The 19,593-nt window shown below is 40.2% G+C and overlaps 1 long non-coding RNA gene across 1 annotated transcript in view; it reads right to left on the bottom strand.

Moving 5' to 3' along the window:
• Positions 1-19,593, bottom strand: part of LOC148123962 (uncharacterized) — a 99,118-nt gene that overhangs the window by 66,026 nt on the left and 13,499 nt on the right. The window contains exons 2-3 of the long non-coding RNA XR_015740448.1: positions 8,351-8,469; positions 6,031-6,152 (exon numbers count right to left, since the gene is read on the bottom strand). This is a non-coding gene — a long non-coding RNA (uncharacterized LOC148123962). The remainder of the gene's footprint in view (positions 1-6,030; positions 6,153-8,350; positions 8,470-19,593) is intronic.

Below are 19,593 nucleotides of genomic sequence, written 5' to 3'. Positions count from 1 at the left end.
ACTCACACCAAATTGGAGGCGCTTGCATCGGAAGGCCCCTCTGTGGGTAACAATGGTTTGTAATTGCCGCTTTGGCTGTCCACAGGAAACTGTTGGTACGCCTGTGACATGTCCAATTTGGCGAATATAGTTCGGGTTCAAATGTGTGCAGTAAGTGCTGGATTACTGGCACTGGGTATGCGCTAGTCTGTAGATAGCGATTAATTGTGGTCTTGTAGTCCGAACACATTCTTATACTACCGTCTTTTTAAGGGTGTGACAATAGGTGTCTCCCACTTAGCAAAATCCGTGGGTTCGATTACCCCTTGTCTTAACAATTTGTCTAGTTCCGCATCCAGCTTAGAACGCAGAGCAAATGGTACTCTTCGCGGCTTTAAATGGATGGGAACTGCCTGGGGGTCTACTGAGAAAGAAATAGGTGTGCCCTTGTAGCACCTAATTCATCGCTGAAAACGTCAGCGTAATCAGAGAAAAGTGAGTCGGTGTCGGAGGACGAGACAGCATGTACCCCGTTAAGCTAAGGCCAAGAGAGGGGAACCAATCCAACCCCAAAAGACTGGGAAGGGCACCATCAACTACCACTAATGGCAGGTGGCCTTTAAAGGTTCTGAATTTTACTAGGAACTTGCCTGTTCCGATTACTGGAATGTTCTTCCCTTGGTAGTCTCGCAATGATAGGCGACTCTTCTGCAGCTGCTTTCTGGACAGGCTGGGACGTAGCTTCTTGAGTGTGCTCCATGAAATGATCGAGAGCGCTGACCCGGTATCGACCTCCATTTGGCAGGGTTTACCTTCTAAATAAATGGAGAGCTTAATTTTATTGGGTGTTACGAAGGTATGGTTAGCTTGATAGCATGTAAAACAATTTTCTACTTGCCTGGATGGCCCCGAGGGGGCGTAAGGTGGTGGCTTTTGTGGAGCCACATGTGCTGCCTGGCACACCCTGGCGATGTGTCCTCTTCTGCTGCAGTTGTTGCAGGTGGCAGTTTTGAACCTGCACGTTGCCCTGGCATGGGGACCCCCACAGGAGAGGCACAGCTGGGTGTGCCTAGGTGCGTTGCCTTCTCTCGGCCTAGCCCCTACCTGTGGCTGCTTAAATGGCTTGAGACGGTGCACCTCAGATTGCTCGAAGGGCTCTTCTTCGTTCACTGCCTCCTCGGAATGCACAGTGACTGGGTTAGTTTTGGGGGTGCTTCCCTGTATTTCCGCTGCTGACTGTGTTGCCAACTCTGTAGCCAGGGCTTCTTCTATGGCTTGTGCGAGGTTGAGGTCCTTCCTTGCCAACAACCGCCTCTGAAACCTTGTATCCTTGACCCCACAGACAAGTTGGTCTAGGAACATGTCATCAAGGTAGCCTTTAAATTCGCAGTGCAGGGCTGCGGTTCTGAGGACTGCCATATATTGGTTTATGGTTTCTCCATCTGCTTGCTTCCTCATGCGAAAGGCGAAGCGTCTCGCGATCTGCGACGGCTTTGGCGAATAATGATTGGAGAGGGTCTCCAGCAGCTCAGACCATGGGACATTCTTGAGTTCTCTTGGGGCGAGCAGTGCTGTTGCTGTGTCAAATACGGTGGCCCCACAATAGCTCAGGAAGAATGACTTCTTTTTGTTGTCTGTAGCGTCGGCCAGACCCACAGCGTCAATGTAATGGTTAAATCGGTTTTTGTAAGAGTCCCATTTATCTTCGTCTGGCTTAAATGGCGGAAACGCCGGATTCGTATTCATGTCTGGTTCCGTTTGCGGTAAGCAACAAGTCTCACTGGGAATACAGGCCCTGGGAAGGGTAGCAGCTACCGTTAAGTAGTGCTATTTGGCGAGTGTTCAGCTATTTAATTCTCTCTGGGTTGTACAGATAGCAGCTGCGGCTCGCAGCTATTTGTCTAGTGATTCAGCTCGGGAATCTCTCTGGGTTTCTTGCTCTCTGCAGCCCTTGGTGGCTGGGAACAGGCGTTATAACTGGCGCTTGTTTGAAATTCGCGCCTTACAAGGCGGCGGCGCGATAGCTGCAGCTGCGCACTGACAGCGATTTGAATTTCGCGCCTAGATTCAGCGGTCGTGAGCGTCACGCTGGGGCTCCGCTACACGGAATTCTGGCACAATTGCTAGGATACTGCTGGGCGACTGAGGCTCTCAGTGCCCTATTCTCTTGTAGCTCATTTGTGTTCTTGAGCGGCTACACGCTCCGCTTCGTTTCCATTTGAAATGGCTGACCGAGCTCTCAGCGGCGCGGCTACGGCTCAGCACTTTAGGTTCGTGATATTCAGCTCTTGTATTGCTGCTGGTTGGCCAGATCCCACCTTCGTCACCAATGTTAAGTTCGGAGAAGAAGGGAGGCCACACCAGAGCATTTCTCATAACACGCTTTATTCTAGGAATAAAGGGGCTGTCGCGTCTGCAGCTAACAGCAGACCTGCCAGCGAACAGCAGCTGGCTCAACCTAGCAGCCGGCTTTTATAGCCGACTGTCGAAGGGAGCCAGCCAATGGGGGCCAAGAACGCCCCCGCAGGAATTGCGGACCTGATGGGGAACTGGTGTCAGCCCCGAGGACATAACAAAAGTGTTAAAAGAAATAGCTTGTGTGTATTTGGATTGCTTGGTGTCTTCTAGTCCAACCCCTTGCTCAGGCAGGAAAACTCTGAGGATGCCAAAATCTGAATAGAGGTCCTGGGAAAGGTGTCAGAATAACAGAATAACACTTAGAAGGGACCTTGGGGGGAACTCTATAGCATTTCAGAGAAATGGCTGTCCTGTCTTTTGTTAAAATCTTTCAGTGTTGGAGCACTCAGAACTTCTGGTGGCAAGCAATTCCACTGGTTAATTGTTCTCACTGTCAGGAGCTTCTCCTTACTTTTAGGTTGCTTCTCTCTCTGTTCAGTTTCCATCCTTCTGCTGCTTTGGAAAATACATAGCCCCACCTCTTTCTGGCAACCCCCTAAAAGCCTGTTGTCTATCATCCTCTTGGGCATAGCATGTGAGCCATTTTCTCCTTTCAGTGGTTCATGAAAGTACATCTATAGACAGATAATAAAGTCAAAAGTGTGAACAACATTTTTACAGAACTATAGATACATTGAGGCTGGAAGGGGAGGTGACAGGAGGTGACCCCTTGACGTGAGTGACATCGAGTTGGCCACACCCACCCAGTCACATGACCACCCAGCCACATGACCACCCCAGTCACATGGCCACCAAGCCACGTCCACCCAGTCATGTGACCCTAAGCCACACCCACCAAATAAGCCACCCCCACAGAGCTGGTAGCAAAAAAAATTGAATTCCACCATTGTCCTATATGCCTCAAATCACGCAGAGTGCTACTGACATTACGTTCTAAAGTGGATGCCCAGCTTGACAAATTAATTTCCCAAGGGGTCCTGGAACAAATTGACTTTGCAAAATTGGAAACCCCAATTGTCATCCTCTTGAAACAAGATGGCTCTATTCGAATTTGTTCAGACTACAAGTTGACAATTAACAAGGGGCTCTAACTGAAAGCATATCCTGTGCCAAGCATACAGCACTTGCTGCACTCCCTAAGTAAAAGTTCCATCTTAACCAAGCTGGATATGACTCAAGCATACCAGCAATTTCCTGTGGACAATAAGACAGCAGAGGCCCAAACCATCATCACCCATAGGAGCACTTTCAAGTGTAAGCATTTGCAATTTGGTGTCAGCGTTGCCCTAAGCATCTTCCAATCTATCAAGGAACGTTTACTATACAATATCCCAGGTGTCATCCCATACTTCGATGACATCCTTATTTTTACTGACAACCCACAAGAACATTTGGCACGATTACAAAAAGTACTCCAGTGTTTTCAGGAGCTAAAAGAAATGCATTTTCGCAACCTCCCAAATAGACTTCCTAAGGTGTCATATTGACTGTGAGGGAATTCACCCTGTGGAGTCTAAGGTAAGGGCCATACAGCTCCTCCCCAGCTCCTCAAAACAAAACTGAGCTGCAAGCCTTTTTGGCATTACTTAACTTCTACAGCTCTTTCCTGCCCCCACGAGTCTACTGTTGCTGAGCCCTTGCACAGGCTTTTGGATTCCAAGACACCTTGGAAGTGGGGAGCCATAGAACAGGCCTCTTTCAAGGCAGTCAAATCCCTGCTCACTTCAAACAAAGTACTCATTCAATTCAGTAGTTCTCTCCCCCCTTATCTTAGTCTGTGACGCTTCCCCTTATGGGATTAGGGCAGTTCTGGATCACAGATGTTCAAAACTATCTTCCCCCAAGTCACATTTTCCAATCAGCTCTCAGTCCATCCGATCTGGTGATTTTAAACTCTATCTTCAACCACCTGCAGTCTTATCCTCAATTCCCATGGGAAAGAATGTTATTTCGACTACAACATTCCCCCTTATCTCTACAACCCCCCCCTTCCTACTACCAGAGTGTGGCGAGCCAGAAGCAGTGTTAAAACCCCTAAATAGAAATGCCTAGAAGAAGCAAAGAATAAAAAATGGCTACACTAAGAGACATGGCTACACCTATGCCATGCTTTAGGGTCAACACATAGTTGTCCAGGCCAGTATTTCTTAATGATACCAACTTTATGATGTGTGGGCTTTGGCTCCCAAAATTTTCCAGCCACCATGCTCTAGGCTGACTTTTGAAGCTGAGATATTTTTCAGTGGCCTTTGCAACATTTTTTAACATATGAATGGTTTATTTTAGGCGTATCCAGAAAGTAGTCCTAATTGAAGCATGAGAATTTTCAAAGGTGACAAGTATTGAGAAGAATTTGTCATCCTTGTCAGAATTGACATCTGTAGTCAGTGAAAAGTGTTTTTAAATCACCAGAACTTTGTAATAATTGCTTTTTGATGGCAGCTATGCTCTCTTTTCCAATGCTGTAGATAACCTGAGTAGTTTTTGAGTGTCTATATGTTTATTTCTTAGCTATTTTGCTGTCTATAAACTTGCTGTTTACCACACCATACCTGAAACTTCATAGCTAATGGCAAATTAGGTATAGCAGCACTCCCATCAAACAAAATCCAACATTAATCCCCCCAACCCCTAAAAAGCTCTCTGCTCTGCTTATTTCTAGATTGCATGCACTGGATCAACAACTTATCAAATCTTGCAAGGATTTTATCTTTTTTACTTCCTCATCACACAATCCTTTACATCAGGGGTCTCCAACCTTTACATCAGGTGTCTCCAATTCCTTGAGGAATTCTGGGAGTTGAAGTTCACAGATCTTAAAGTTGCCAAGGTTGGAGACTCCTGCTTTACATTATGAAACCCAACATGCAGTACTGAGAAGTCAGAAGAATGTTTCACATCAAAAAAGAACCCAAGTATTTTTGTCTTTTCCAGATACTTTTGTAAACTGAATGTTGTTTTCTAATGTCTTTTGTTGTATTTGATTCTTAAAGGAAAATAATAAAATTTAAAAAAATAAAATTCTATTTTTGATAAGAAAGGCCTTGATTAGAGTATTTAAGCTATTTCTGGCAATACAATGAAAAGCTAGACCCTAAATTGAACACTGAAGCCAATTTTGAAAATAAAATGATATTTTAGGTAAGAAAAGAGCTTAATTTCTGTTTTGAAGCATCTCTTGGGAATAAAATGCTGTTTGGAGAAGGAAGGCTTTCCTTTCTTCAAGTTATTTTTCAATATATGCATATACATATAGATTGATTGTTTTGTGCAATCAAGTCATTTCTGACTACTAGCAATCACATATAATTTCAGTCAGGTCATTTGTGCTTGAGTGAGAGGTTGATTTATTTGATAGTGCATTTGTTCATTTTCTTGGCTGTCTGTGATATTCTCAGGAGTGTTTTCCAACATCAAAGGCATCAGCATTTTTCTTACCTCACTTCTATAAAAGTCCAACTTTCATTTCCATAAGATGTCGCAAGGAATACCATACTTGCGTGGTTCTGATCTTTGTAGGTACAAAAGCACTGTATGTAGGATTGCCCTTGAAAAGCATCTACAAGCTCTAGTTGTTTCAAAATGCAGCAACCTGCATAATTTTATGCAGACATAGGTATGTACATGTGTTACCTCTCCTGAGGAGCTGCATTGGTTGCTGATCTGCTTCTGGGTGCAATTCAAAGGGCTGGTTGTCACCTTTAAAGCCTTTCATGGTTTGGGACTGTCTCTGCCAGTCACATCCACTCGATCAACTGGAATAGGGAAGCAAGGAATGTTATGGATTCAATCCCTTAAGGAAGTACATCTGGTGGGACCCATAAGAGAACTTTCTCTATGGGCAGCTCTCTCTTCTGAACATCATCCCTTCAGAATTAGACTGGCCCCCACTTTGACACTTTTTTGTAAGGCCCTGAAAACTTGGTATTGCTAATGTACCCAAAGTGGGTTAGAGCCCATCAAATGGTTCATTTGACTGAGTGTTGTCACTGGTTAGGGTTGATGGGATGGGGGGGGGGGGATTTTTTTTTAAAAAAAAATCTATACGGTGTTCTTATTGTTTGCAAACTTCCTAGAATTGCTGTGAGTAAGTAGTGGCCATATAAATTTCATAAATAAATATAGACACATTGCTGTATTTGAATATTTTAAATAGAACAAAAGATATATGTGCATCTATATATACATAGATACAAAGCAGAAAGTCTTAAATAATCAATTATTTAAAGTTTGTGCTAATGTGTCAAAGGGAAGGGCAGTCTAATTTCTGAAGAGATGATGTTGCAAAGAGAGAGAACCACCATGGATTTAGTACTACAAAAATTAATCTCATCATTTCTATAATGGAAGGGACATGATGGTTCAGCACTTAAAGAGGTTGAGCTTTACAATTGGAAAGCTGATAGTCAAGGTTTGAGTTCTGCACAAGGTGAGCTCCTGTAACTTGGTCCAGCTCCTGCCACCTAGCAGTTTGAAAGCATGCAATGCAAATAGATACCATGTCTCCCTGAAAATATGATCTACCTGAGAACAAGCCCTAGCCCTATTTTCATGCCTATACCTTATTATAAGTCCTACCCCCCAAATAAGCCCCAATTAAGCCCCATTCACCATCTGATTGTAGGAATTTGGGTTATGTGAAGGTTTAAAAATAAGCTAGGGTGGGAGTAGGGAGGGTCGAGCTCCCCCATGTGCCCAACACTACTTATCTTAGGACTGCTGCAGCCAGGCCTCCCATGGCCTGACACTTACTGTGCTGCTACTTGACTTCTACAGCCACCCACAGCCACTTGTGTCAGGACATGTATGGCTTGTTGTGCCGGTGCTGCTACTTGCACGCACAATGACACAAGACAACACACAGCCTCCTGCCATGAGCGGTGGCACTGGTACGATGATCCACATGGTACCTGCTGCAAGCAGTACCATTGGTGCAACAAACCTCATGGCATTGTCAAGTGTGATGGCCTAGAGGTGGAGCTCTTACCTCACAATCAGGATGTTTTGAGTTTGATCCTAGGTAGAGGCTAATATTTGGAATAGACTCTCCTGCTTGAGCAGGGACTTGGACTAGATGACCTCCAAGGTCCCTTCCAACTCTGTGATTCTATGTTCTATATTCTTTTACCATGAGTAGTAGCACTGCACGACGAGCCATACAGAATCTTGCTCTGAGTGGCGGCACTGACGTGATGCATTCTGCTGCAAGTGGCTGCAGAAGAAATCAGGCAGTGGTGCAATAGGTGTTGGGGAATAGGAAGCATGGCTGCAGTAAGCAGGTAAGACATTCCCTGAAAATAAGACATGGTGCTTATTTTGGGGCTGAAAAGAAAATAAGGCCAGATATTATTTTCAGGAAAACACAGTAGATAAGTAATACTTTGGTCAGAAGGTAACAAACAGCATTTCATGCACCCTCAGCATATCATCATGCTAGTCACATGATAAAAGAAGTATCTTTGGAAAATGCTAGCTCCCTTGGCTAAGAAACAGATGAATAGGACACAGCTGGAAAGGGGAAACCTTTATTTTCTATAATGGTATCTGGGAATGACATGCCATTGGAAGACAGGGGGGAAAGATGCAGTGAAGGGAGCAGCTAGATTAAATGCGTTTAACCCTAGTAGGAATATGGGTAGCAAATGACACTCTAATTTCTTGGAATATAATGGCAGGAGTGGGTGTAATATACTTTATTTCTCAATAGACTTGCAAGATTCTGTTAATGAAAGCTTACAGTAAAGTAGAATGATCTTATGTGACCATTCTTGTCTGAACAATATCATTAGGCTGACGATTTAAAATATTATTATGATAATTCATAACAGTTAAAATCCAGATTTTTTCACTATTTTATATTGCAGCTACAAAATGTTTGACTTTACTCTCAGACAATTCAGGCAAGATTTGAATCCTAACCAATTAGAACAATTTTAAATGAAATATCTCTGACCTTGCAAAGAAAGAAGAGTGGAAATGATTGCCTAAGGCCTTGGTAGGATTACTAGATGCCTGACAAAAGGAACACATGTCTTCCTTTTTGTCCTCATGTCCTTCATCTGGCAGGCAGAGCTTTAAAAATCAAATAGCATCCAGTCTTTAGAATGTATTTTTTTGTTTTGGCTTGCTTTTACAACAGTAATCATTCAATCTTTCATGTATTGGGACCTCATAAATTGTTTGCTTCTTTCCCTCCTCCTTTGACAGACTCAGTAGCCTAGATTTATATTATTTAACTTATTTCCAAATTCTGTGAGAATTGATGTGTCAACAAATGACATTTATAAGTGGCACCCAAAGGGCCACCCTATCCTTCTTATATGATATTCAAGGGGCTGTTGTACTTTTAGCCTTCTAGAAAGCTGGTAAGAATTTAACATGGGGTTAGGATCAATACCGAGTCCAAAGTATTAGGATATTTATTATTGCTCTGCTTTTATTATTGTTTTTCTTAATTGTGAGCTAACTAGGATCACTATGCAAAATAGACAGCCATATACATTTTTAAAGTAAGTAAATGAATAAATAAAATCAATGGACTAAATCAATGTTCAAAATAATAAATGCTAAAGAAAGTAATTGTCTTCAAGAGTAAATGTTACAAACAGAAGGCACCAAAGCTTGCATCAAGATATAGGTCGCAATAACAGAATTTTGTAAAGTATTTTTTCTTTCTTCCATTGTACGAATTGGATTGGAACAATACAGCTGATCAAATTAAATCACTATGTCCTCCAAGGGACACAAAAGGACATGTCAACTCCAAAAGGCAGGTAGTATCATGGGATAACCATATACTAAATTATAGTGAAAGCTGACCATTGTTTAGAATCATTACTGTCTAAAGTACACTGTTTTGTGATTCAATTGACTTGTAAGTGGATACCTGTCATCTCTTGTCAGCACAAGAGTAATGTTCAACTTGAGAACAGAGCAGAGTGAAGCAAAAACAACAACAAAAAAGAGGGTGTCAATGCTTACAAAGTCTAATAGAAGGTTTTTCTCTATATTGCCTTGACGAGCTAGCAGACTGGAACGCACCAAGGATTGATTGTAGGCTGTAGGAATGCTAACTTCTAGATAAACATTTTGCATTTGCCCTGTATCTACAGAAAAACATGACAGTGTTTTTTAATCTAAGAATAAATATAATAATAATATCTCCATGAATAATTGCAGAAATATAATTACAAATGCTATTTATGTTAACAGGTTGTTTTGGAGAATTAGTGCAAATGTACAAGTGCATTAATGAAAGGGCAAATTTGGCTCTTTATAATTATGTCTATTGAAGCACTAAACAGTTACTTAAAAATCAGTTAGACATTTTTTCCGGCAGTAATCTTTTGAGGTAGGCTGGTTTTTACTTTCTTTTTATAGTACATTTCTTTTAGTTTGTATTTGGCTGTTCCATGCCTGAAGCTCTACTTAGTCCATGATATTTTTGAGAGACCTTGTTTTAAGAGTTTTTAGATTTATGTACTCCAGCAGCGTATATAATACCTTCTCCATGTCTTCTGCATTTATTTTTTCAAACAATAAATAATAAACTTCTGAATCCAGCGGAGCCATGAGTTAACTATTGGCTTCAAGATATCCTCTGAATTTCCAAATCTGAGGTTATACCCATATAAACATCTGAAATACTACAGCTAGTTGCACTTTCTTTGAACAAGATTATCTGAATTGATTGATCATTGAATGATTAGATTTATATCCTGACTTTCATTCAATAGTTTAATGAAATATACAAATGGCTGGCTCCCTATGACATATAGTGGATGTCTGTAGATAAGTTGGATTACAAAGACCGACCCAAACTTACTCAGAAGCTTCCAACCCAGGCTTACCCAGAGATTGGACTAGAGCCTGCTTCTCCCCTTTCCTAGTAATTCAGAGTAACTGCTTAATTACTATATGTAGTTATTATTTGAATAATAACATTTGAAATTTAATTTCTTGCTAGATTTATCCAGTAGTGGGATTCAAAAATTTTTACTACCAGTTCTGTGGGCATCGCTTGGTGGGTGTGATTTGGTGGGCATGGCAGGGAAAGGATACTACAAAATCTCCATTCCCTCCCCACCCCATTATGTGCTTTCCATCTCTGTTCTCCAATGCAGGGCAACAAAAGAAGACCCAGCCGATCAGCTGGGACTCAAGAGGCAGAGAATAGATGGGGGCGAGGCCAGTCAGAGGTGGTATTTGCTGGTTCTCTGAACTGCTCAAAATTTCCAGGCTACCAGTTCTCCAGAACCTGCTGAATACCACCTCTGGATTTATCTCAAGCATGCATAGAAATTATATATAATATCATATAGATCTTTCCTTTCCTTTTAAGTCCCTTTAATTTTTGTTATGCATATTTACTCTGATTATATTATCATTGCTATATTTTTTAATCTGTGTTTAAATAGAAAAGGCTCTGTTTTTCTGTTTATACTCATTCCTTTGCCAGTGCATTCTAATTATATATTTGAAAGGAGCACATCTTTTCTTTAACAGCTTTTCCTCAGTCACTACTTATAGGCACTTATCAAATTGTCAAAATTTCCCCAGTCATTTTTCTCTATTTTTTTATTTATATTTTTTATTTATATTCATGAGTATCACTAGTAAATAATTACATCTATACTTTCACTTCTATGTATCATCATCATCATCATCATGATCATCATCAACTTAATAAAAACCAGTTAAAATAACCCCAGGTATAATATAATATAAAATACAATATACTTTATAATATGTAAATATATAACATAAAATATATGTTTAACAGTTTATTAATGGTGTGCTTCTACTAACAAATTTAAATACAAGGTAGCATTGTGTCTAAGGTCCTGTATTTATCACCGCACAGGATAAGTTTCATTCAGAGCTATTACTCATTCTTTTTCCTTTTCATTTCTTAGATACTTTCTTTTAGTTTATTTGATAATCTATGGTTGTGAGCCATTGTCAAATGAGCCAGAAACCAGAAGAGTTCTAGTCCACCTTAGGCATGAAAGCTGGTTAAGTGACTTTGGGCTCTCAGTCCATTACAGCAGGCTCTCATGACAAATCAACTGGTCAATTTCTGTTGAAACCAGTAAATCAACACTCAGGAGATTCCCCCCAAAAAAAAAATGGATCCTGTACTTTTGTGGGAATTGTGGAGAAATGCTAGAAAGAAGAAAAGGAAGATTTTGTAATTTATGATCTTTATTTTTTACTCCTGTTAGATTCCAAGTCACAATTTCCCATATGCCATGACAATTATCAAATGGATCTATAGTTCATCTGCCCATCATAGCTTTGGTCCACTTAATGCCTTTTTTTAAGATAGAGAAACCATAAACTATGCTGTTAATGTGAATTGTACCATACCTTGAGAATAGCAAGGATAGTTAGTATCAGCCAATTTTGGCACATTTTGGCCAATATGCCACAAATACAATCAAAGTCAATTTTACTGCAAACAGATTCATGTTAATAATTCTGAGCTGATGGTCTATACATGTGACAAATAAATTATTATTCTGGAGTCTATAAATGTGACAAATAAATTATTATTTTAGAGTCGGTAATTGCACTACCTTGAAAACCAATGGGGTGTTGCCTACATTTCACCAATTAGGAGCTATACACAATCTGTAGGAAAACACTAACAATACACATCAGTAAAATAAGCTCAAAATCACACCCAGAATAAATGTTAAAGGGATTCCCAAAGCATGAAATAGAAAAAAAAAATGCTTCTTTCAAAGGAAAGAAAATTCTGAAAAAATGAGAGATGTTAGCATATATGCTTGCTGCTACCTCTCCTAATGTAACTTTGAAGTTGGCTTTAGTTGTGACCCATAGGGCTCTATTAAAAGTTGAGGAACAGCCTTTTTTTGTCCCCATTACTCAGGACAAATCTGGAACTGTGCAAAGAATGTAATTTATCACCTAATTTGGCCTACTCTTCTACTTTGAGAAGAGAAAATATGAAAGTAATCTTCATTCCAGCTGTAACTATCAAATTCATTGGATCTCAGTTATTCTTCATTGCATGGAAGTCACATATTTGTTCCTCTTAAATTCACAGTTCTATTAACACCACACAAGCTTTTGTGTTAATTAAAGAATTGGTATTAAGAACTATCACATTTGGTACTTTCCTTCTGTGCCACTGTTTTATTCATGGCTATCTTAGACCATTCCACTATTTTATTTATGCAATAAATATATAAATATTAATTAATTAACCCAAAGCTTTCATTGTGCTATTTAAAATTAGGAGGAAGAAAAGAAAGTAAGGTGATTCATGCTAATAATTATAAAAAGAAGAAAAAAACCCAATAGAAATAGCTTGGATACTTGAGTTATTTCATTTTTTAAATTTCCTTTTCTGATAGGAATATCTGTATTCCTACCTACATATATAACATATATAATAACATTTTTATCATTTTCAACAATCCATGTTTTATCTTTCACCTTTCAAATAGGTAAATATACTGTATTTCTGTTACATTAGTAAAAAGATATGGGGAGGGAGAGGGGCCGCAAAAACAATCTTAACGGATTAAAAATATTTTAATCAACCACACGTATGATAGTTCCTATGCCAATTAGTCTTGCATGTTTAGGATTCTTAATAAGATTACTATTTGTCCTTGCTTTGTCAACTTCTTTAGAAACATCATTCTTTTTACAATTTCAAGACATATAATATTTCATGTATGTCTTCAGTAAATACATTGGCTTTTCCCAAATGGAACCCTCTAGGTGGCTTGAAATGGTAACCAGCAGTGATTTTGCTGTTTGGGATTTCTAGACTTAGAAGACTTATACTTAGAATAAATTTATTGTCACTTTGAATGTACACAAATTGGCATACATTAAAATGACATTTTATTGCACACAGCTCTCTGAGGGTCCCCAATATACTCTACATAATCCCCAATATACACTACATAAACACGACAAATACATAAATAAATACAAAAATATGCATATACTCACATATATTATATGACACAGAGAAACAACACAGTATAGTTTGGATGTATACACATCAGAGATGGTATTCAGCCAGTTCTAACTGGTCCTAGCGGACCAGCAGCAAAATTTTTGACTGATTCAGAGAACCGGCAAATACCACCTCTGGATGGCCCCATCCACCCACCCCCACCCCTGCTCTTACCTCTCTTCTATATTCTGTTGCTGCACCTCAGCTGAGCTAAAAAAATAGCACAGCTCACCATCCTTGATAAAGAGGGTGGTCTCTGAGCCCTGTGCACACGTGTGATAAATGCATTTGGCAGGTGCCTCATTAGGTGTACCTGCACAGCTCACCAATGTTGATACAGAGGACATTGTTTGAACCCTACGCATGCACGTGCGAAGCATGAATTTGGCATGCACACATGTGTAGAGTGAAGCAAGCTCTCTGAACCAGTAGGAAAATTTTTTGAAACCCATCACTAATACACATACATGGTAACAAAAACAAAGTTTGTGAGTTTACCAGATAGATAGCATAGGGAACAGAATCTGTTACAGAATCTGGTAGTCCTGCTATAGATATTTTGAAACCTCCTCCCAAATGGGAGCAACAGAAACAGACCGTGAAGTGAGTGTGTGGAGTCCCTAACAATACTTTGAATTCTAAGCACATGGTGTTATATATGACCAAATATGGCCAAGGAGTGGAGTCGGCTAACAGACTCCACTCCTTGTCCCAGCCACTGGCAGGAAAATGAAGTCCCATCAGTGGCTGAAGATTTTGACAGTACCGGCTGTTAGGTATAACATAGGTCACCTAACGTAGTTTGGGTAAAATAATATATATAAGCTATGATTGTTAGTTTAAGTGTGTGTCACTTTAAAACTGCAAAGCATGTAATTTTGGGTGTGGTGTGAAACCACCATAAGAGGGAGCAAGACAACCTGATTGATTGCTGACAATTCCCTGACGGTTTGCTGGCAATTACTGACAATTACTGGATTGGATTACGTTGATGGTTTGTTAGCTGCGTCCTTCCCCTACTGAAGAGTTGCTGAAGGAAGAGAGGAGTTTTTGAGTTCTTCATATCTCTCTACTGCGAGAAGATATACCACCGGACTGATATTTGTAAGTGTACTGACCTCTCTTTTTCGACACTGGAATTTGCAACTGAATAATCCCTAGACGGACTGAACTAAGTGAATGATATATGGACTGTTTTGACTATGCTTTAACTCTTGCCGGAATAAAACTATTTAATTAGCACTGTGCCTCTGTTTACTGAGTGTAAGCTACTAAAAAACGATATCTCACATATTCTGCCTGCCTGCCTGCCTGCCCTGCAGATCCTGCTAGGGTGTATCCCTAACACCGGCATTAAAAGCTGGCGCCTGCCGCAACAGAGCGGCTTTTTGGATTTAACTTTAATAAAGACTGATTACCAGTTCCTGCCATGTCCTGCCTCTCATTCATGCATGGGCCCATCTAACACTGGCAATGAAGATGGGATCCTAAATTGCAAAGAGAACAAAGGACACCTCATGGGATTTGGACGCCATTTCTGCTGACCCAAGAAATGATCACGACCTACCAACTGACATGACACAAAGTGCAACCAGCCTGGCTCACCATCCGATGCCAATCCCTTATGATCCAGCAAAGGAGAAATGGTTATCCTACATGGGCCATTTCAACCTGCACCTGGAAGTCAATGGACTTCAAGCAGCCCCCGATGCACAGAGGAAAGCACTATTTCTGACTTACTGTGACATCAAAATCTACGAAATGGCAGATGCCCTGGTCATGGACGACCTACACACTGTATCCTGGGACAAGCTCCAGCGCACTCTCTGGGGACACTATGGCACTTCTCCCTCCTACCTGGCCAGCCATTATGATTTCTACACATGGAGCCAGAGAGAGGGAGAAGTGATCAACATGTTTGTGGCAGATTTGCTGAGAATCGCAAAAAACTGCAGATTCCCAGACACTGAGGGAATGATCTAGGACCAGATCATCCTGGGGACAAAGGACCCTGCACTCCAAAAGAAACTTCTGGCCCGCAAGGACGTCTCATTCAAAGAGGCTGTCAGTGAGGCAAGAGCTGCAGAATTGTTCGACAATTCAGTGGCATGAATCCCAGGGACAGGGAAGATCCATACAACCATAACTGATTGCCACCCTCACCCAAGCAAATCCACCTCCGAGACCAGCAACGACGACAACGGAGACATGCACAAGCTGAAATCCAGTAAGCCAGGTAGAAAACCAGGAAGCAGAGAGTGTGGGGGTTGTGGTGGAAACCACCACCATTTGGCATGCCGATTTAGGGACACTGTGTGCCGGAGATGTGAGCGCAGAGGCCACGTCATGGAAGTATGCCACGCAGCACAACCGACCAGCAAGCAAGGCAGATGAGCGCACAAAACAATATGGCCACCTGATGGGAAATTCAAAAAGAGGGAAGACACCAGGGAAGAAGCTGGCACCTGCCATGACTGAGCAGCTTTTTGGATTTACCTTCAATAAAGACTGATTACCAGTTCCTGACATGTCCTGCCTCTCATTCACACAGAGACCCATCTAACACATAGCGCTTATAAGTAGTATCCCGAATAACAAGAAGTGAGCTTCCTATAATCATCTAGGCTGTCCTCATTACTCTCTGTATGGACTTCCTTTCCATAGGCAGGATCAATGAAAACTTAAATTTGAAGAACCAAGAGGGTCTGTGAATATGGGGAAGCTATAGTTGACTTTCAAAATGACCAATGGCTTGCAGACCACATTGGAAAATCCCTCTGTACAGATGATAGAAATGAATGTCTAACTTAATATTACAAAATGTTTTACATTTAAATGTTTGAAATATGTTTGAAATACAAATTGTGGAATTTCTGTCAACTCATTGGGAATTAATTATTCTTAGCACACTTTAGCCATTCCATATTTTCAGTTGAAATATTTCATCAACAGAATGCATTGGGCAAAGAGTTATAGTCCTAAAAAGATCCTTGCAGGATAATTAACTACAGATATTTTGGACAGCAGGCTAAATGGGAAGACCCAACCAAAAGATTCTGATTGTGCCTTTCCATTTGTACCTGCCAAAAATAAACCTGGAGAAAAAATTACTATCTTTGATTTGGCATTCAGTGAGGCACTTAGCATGAGCAAAACCATCCTATGACTTTTCTACAAGAAATATTTTAAAACAAAACTGAAATCTCTTTATTAGAAGCTACACTGACTATTTAACCCAATATAGCATATCTAGCCTGATTCCATTTTGTTAACAGAAGCTGACTCCTAAATACATATATCAGGCAGTAAACTTCATTGGTGGCAAGTGCACTCAATACTATCTAAAATATATTTTGCTGTGAATACTATCCACTCCCAAAATATCATTTGAAGTGTAGCTCTTTCCTCCCTTTTAATTTACAAAATAATACTTTGTTTTTTTCTTCTTTTGAAGAAAAACTCTTTGGTGAATGGATCTTCTACTTAAAAAATTACCTGAACAATTTTTTTTATATAAACAAGGTGAGCAAGGACTCAGTTGCTTTGAAGTTAATAACTCAGTGCGCATATCCTGCTTGCAAGATTGCCAGGATGGTCCATTTACTAATTCTGGAGGATGCAAATATAAATGTTGGGCTCACCTGGCCACTATGCCACCACAAAAACAATCTGCTCTCTTTCTCCATATCAGAAGTGCTTTCCGGTGGATCTAGTGACTGTATACAATCCATCTATCCTGCTTCATTTTGCAGTGTCTTTGCTTCAGTCGATGTTCTGCAGCTGGCATGATCCTTATCCAGTGGTCATGGATCACTGTTCTCTATGGAAATTTACCCAGACTGCTGCACTAGTGAAATGGTGGATTTTTCTCCCCAAAGTAGTCTATTGGTGAAATAATGTACCTCTCTTTTTATTTTATTTTTATTATTGATCTCATGGAAATGACCTAAAAGCAAGGGGGATGGAAATCTGGGTACCACTAGTAAAGGGATAAGGGGAGAGTTGTCTGCATATTGATGCAAAGGAATACAATCAAGAAGCAAGCAACTTCCAAACTTCATCTTGACAATTATAAAGAAAAGAAATAGAACATAGAATAATAAGGTTGGAAAGGATCTTGGAGGTTTTCTAGTCCAGCCCCTGCCTATGGCAGGAAATCCTACACCATTCTGGACTTTGTTGGGCTTGACAGAATGGAGATGAGTAATCATAAAAAGAATAACACAATAACATAAAAGGGACCCTGGAGGTCCTCCAGTCCAACCCACCTTTCTCCTTTCTGTACTAGTGTGGATACCTCCCAGTTTTCCTATCCAGTATAATTTTGGCATATTGAAAACTCTCCTGATGGGCCAAGCAAAGCCAATTACTGGAAGAAGACATTTTTTTTTTCAGAATTCAGAATATAGCTGGAAGGTACCTTGGGGGTCTTCTAGTCCAACCCCATGCTCAACCATGAGACCCTATACAATTTCAGACAATGGATGTCCAGTTTCTTTCTTTAAAACCTGTAGTAATAAAGCAGCCACAACTTCTGAAGGCAAGCTGTTCCACTGGTTAATTGTCCTCACTGTTAGGAAAGCTCTCCTTAATTCTAGGTTGCTTCTCTCCTTTATTAGTTTTTATCCATTATTTCTTGTTCTGTCCTCAGGTACTTTGGAAAATAAGTTGATCCTCTCATCTTATATATTGCTATCATGCCACCCCTAGCCCTTTTCTCCTGCAACTATTCTCCATATGTTTAACTCTCCAGGCTTTAATCATCTCAGTTGCTCTTCTCTGCACTTTTTCAAAAGTCTCAACATCTTTCTTCTAACGTGATAACCAAAACTGGATACAGTATTCAAGGTGTACAGTATTCCAGGTTTTATAAAGCACTACTAATACTTCAAGTGATTTTTGATTCTATGCCACTATTTATACAGCCAAAGATTGAATTACCTTTTCTTACAGCTGCTGCACATTGCTGGGTCATATTTAAATGATTGTCCACTAGAAATCCAAGGTCCCTTGAACAGTTAATGTTTTTGAGCCAGATTTTGTTGATTATCTAATTATACCTTTGGTTTTTCCTGTCTGTGTAAAACCTGGCTTTTCTCCACATTAAATTCCATTTTGTTGGATAGGCCCATTTCTCAAGTTTGTCAATATTTTTTTGGATCTTGACTTTGTCTTCTGGGGTGTTGCCTATTCCTGCCAGCTAAGTGTTATCTGCAAATTTGGTGAGTTCCCCTTCTATTTCCTTATATAAAGCATGTATAAAATATTGAAGAGTGCTGGGCCTAAAATGAAACCTTGTGGTGCCAATTGCTTCCTTCCATGTAGATATAGTACCATTAAGGACTTCACATTGCACACAGTTTGTCAGCCAGTTATAAATCCATCTGGTGATGATGCTTTCGATCCTATATTTGTCTAGCTTACCAAAAAGGAGGTTGTGGTCTACTTTGTCAAATGCCTTACTGAAATCCAAGTACACTATGTCCACAGTATTTTGCTGGTCTACTAATTTGATCACTTTGTCAAAAAATAAAATAAGATTCATTTGAGATTATCCGTTGTTTTTTTTAAAAAAGAACCATGTTGGCTTCTAGTTATAACTTTATTTGTTTCTATATGTTCGCAGATCTGTTTTTTGATTATTTGTTCCAGTATCTTCCCAGGTATTGATATTAGGCTGATTAGTTTGGGCCTGGTTCCCCCCCACTTTTTAAAAGATGGTGACCATATCAGCTCTTTTCCAATCTTCAGTTAGTTTTCTAGTGCTGCAGGATTTTTGAAAGATATGGTACAATGGTTCTAAGATAACATCTGCCTGCTCCTGTAATCCATCAGGTCACCATGATTTATATTCATCAAAATCAGACAGGTGTTATCTTACAATTTTCTTGCTCATATTATTATTATTATTATTCTTTATTTCTAGTCTTTCTATTACAGTGATATTTTTGGTATTTTGGGCTATAGGGCAGTGGCGGTAGTAAAAATAACTACCGGTTCGGCCAAACTGGTTCCTCCGATGATCAGCTGAGAGGATAAAAGAAGCGACAAGTGCATGGGCGAGTACGAGGGTCGCTCCTAGTTCTTCATTTCTTCATTCTCTCAGCTGATTGGCATATTAGGTGCACACGCGCACATGCATGTTAGGGGTGCACGTGCATGTGCAATCACCCACCGAGCCTGTAGTGACCAAGGTA

This window comes from Pseudonaja textilis, chromosome Z (genome assembly GCF_049901715.1).
Source record: "Pseudonaja textilis isolate UNSWEBS1 chromosome Z, rPseTex1.2, whole genome shotgun sequence".
Lineage (NCBI taxonomy): Eukaryota > Metazoa > Chordata > Lepidosauria > Squamata > Elapidae > Pseudonaja > Pseudonaja textilis.
Note: the sequence above shows the minus strand (reverse complement) of the source record. Positions and strands in the feature narration are given on the sequence as shown.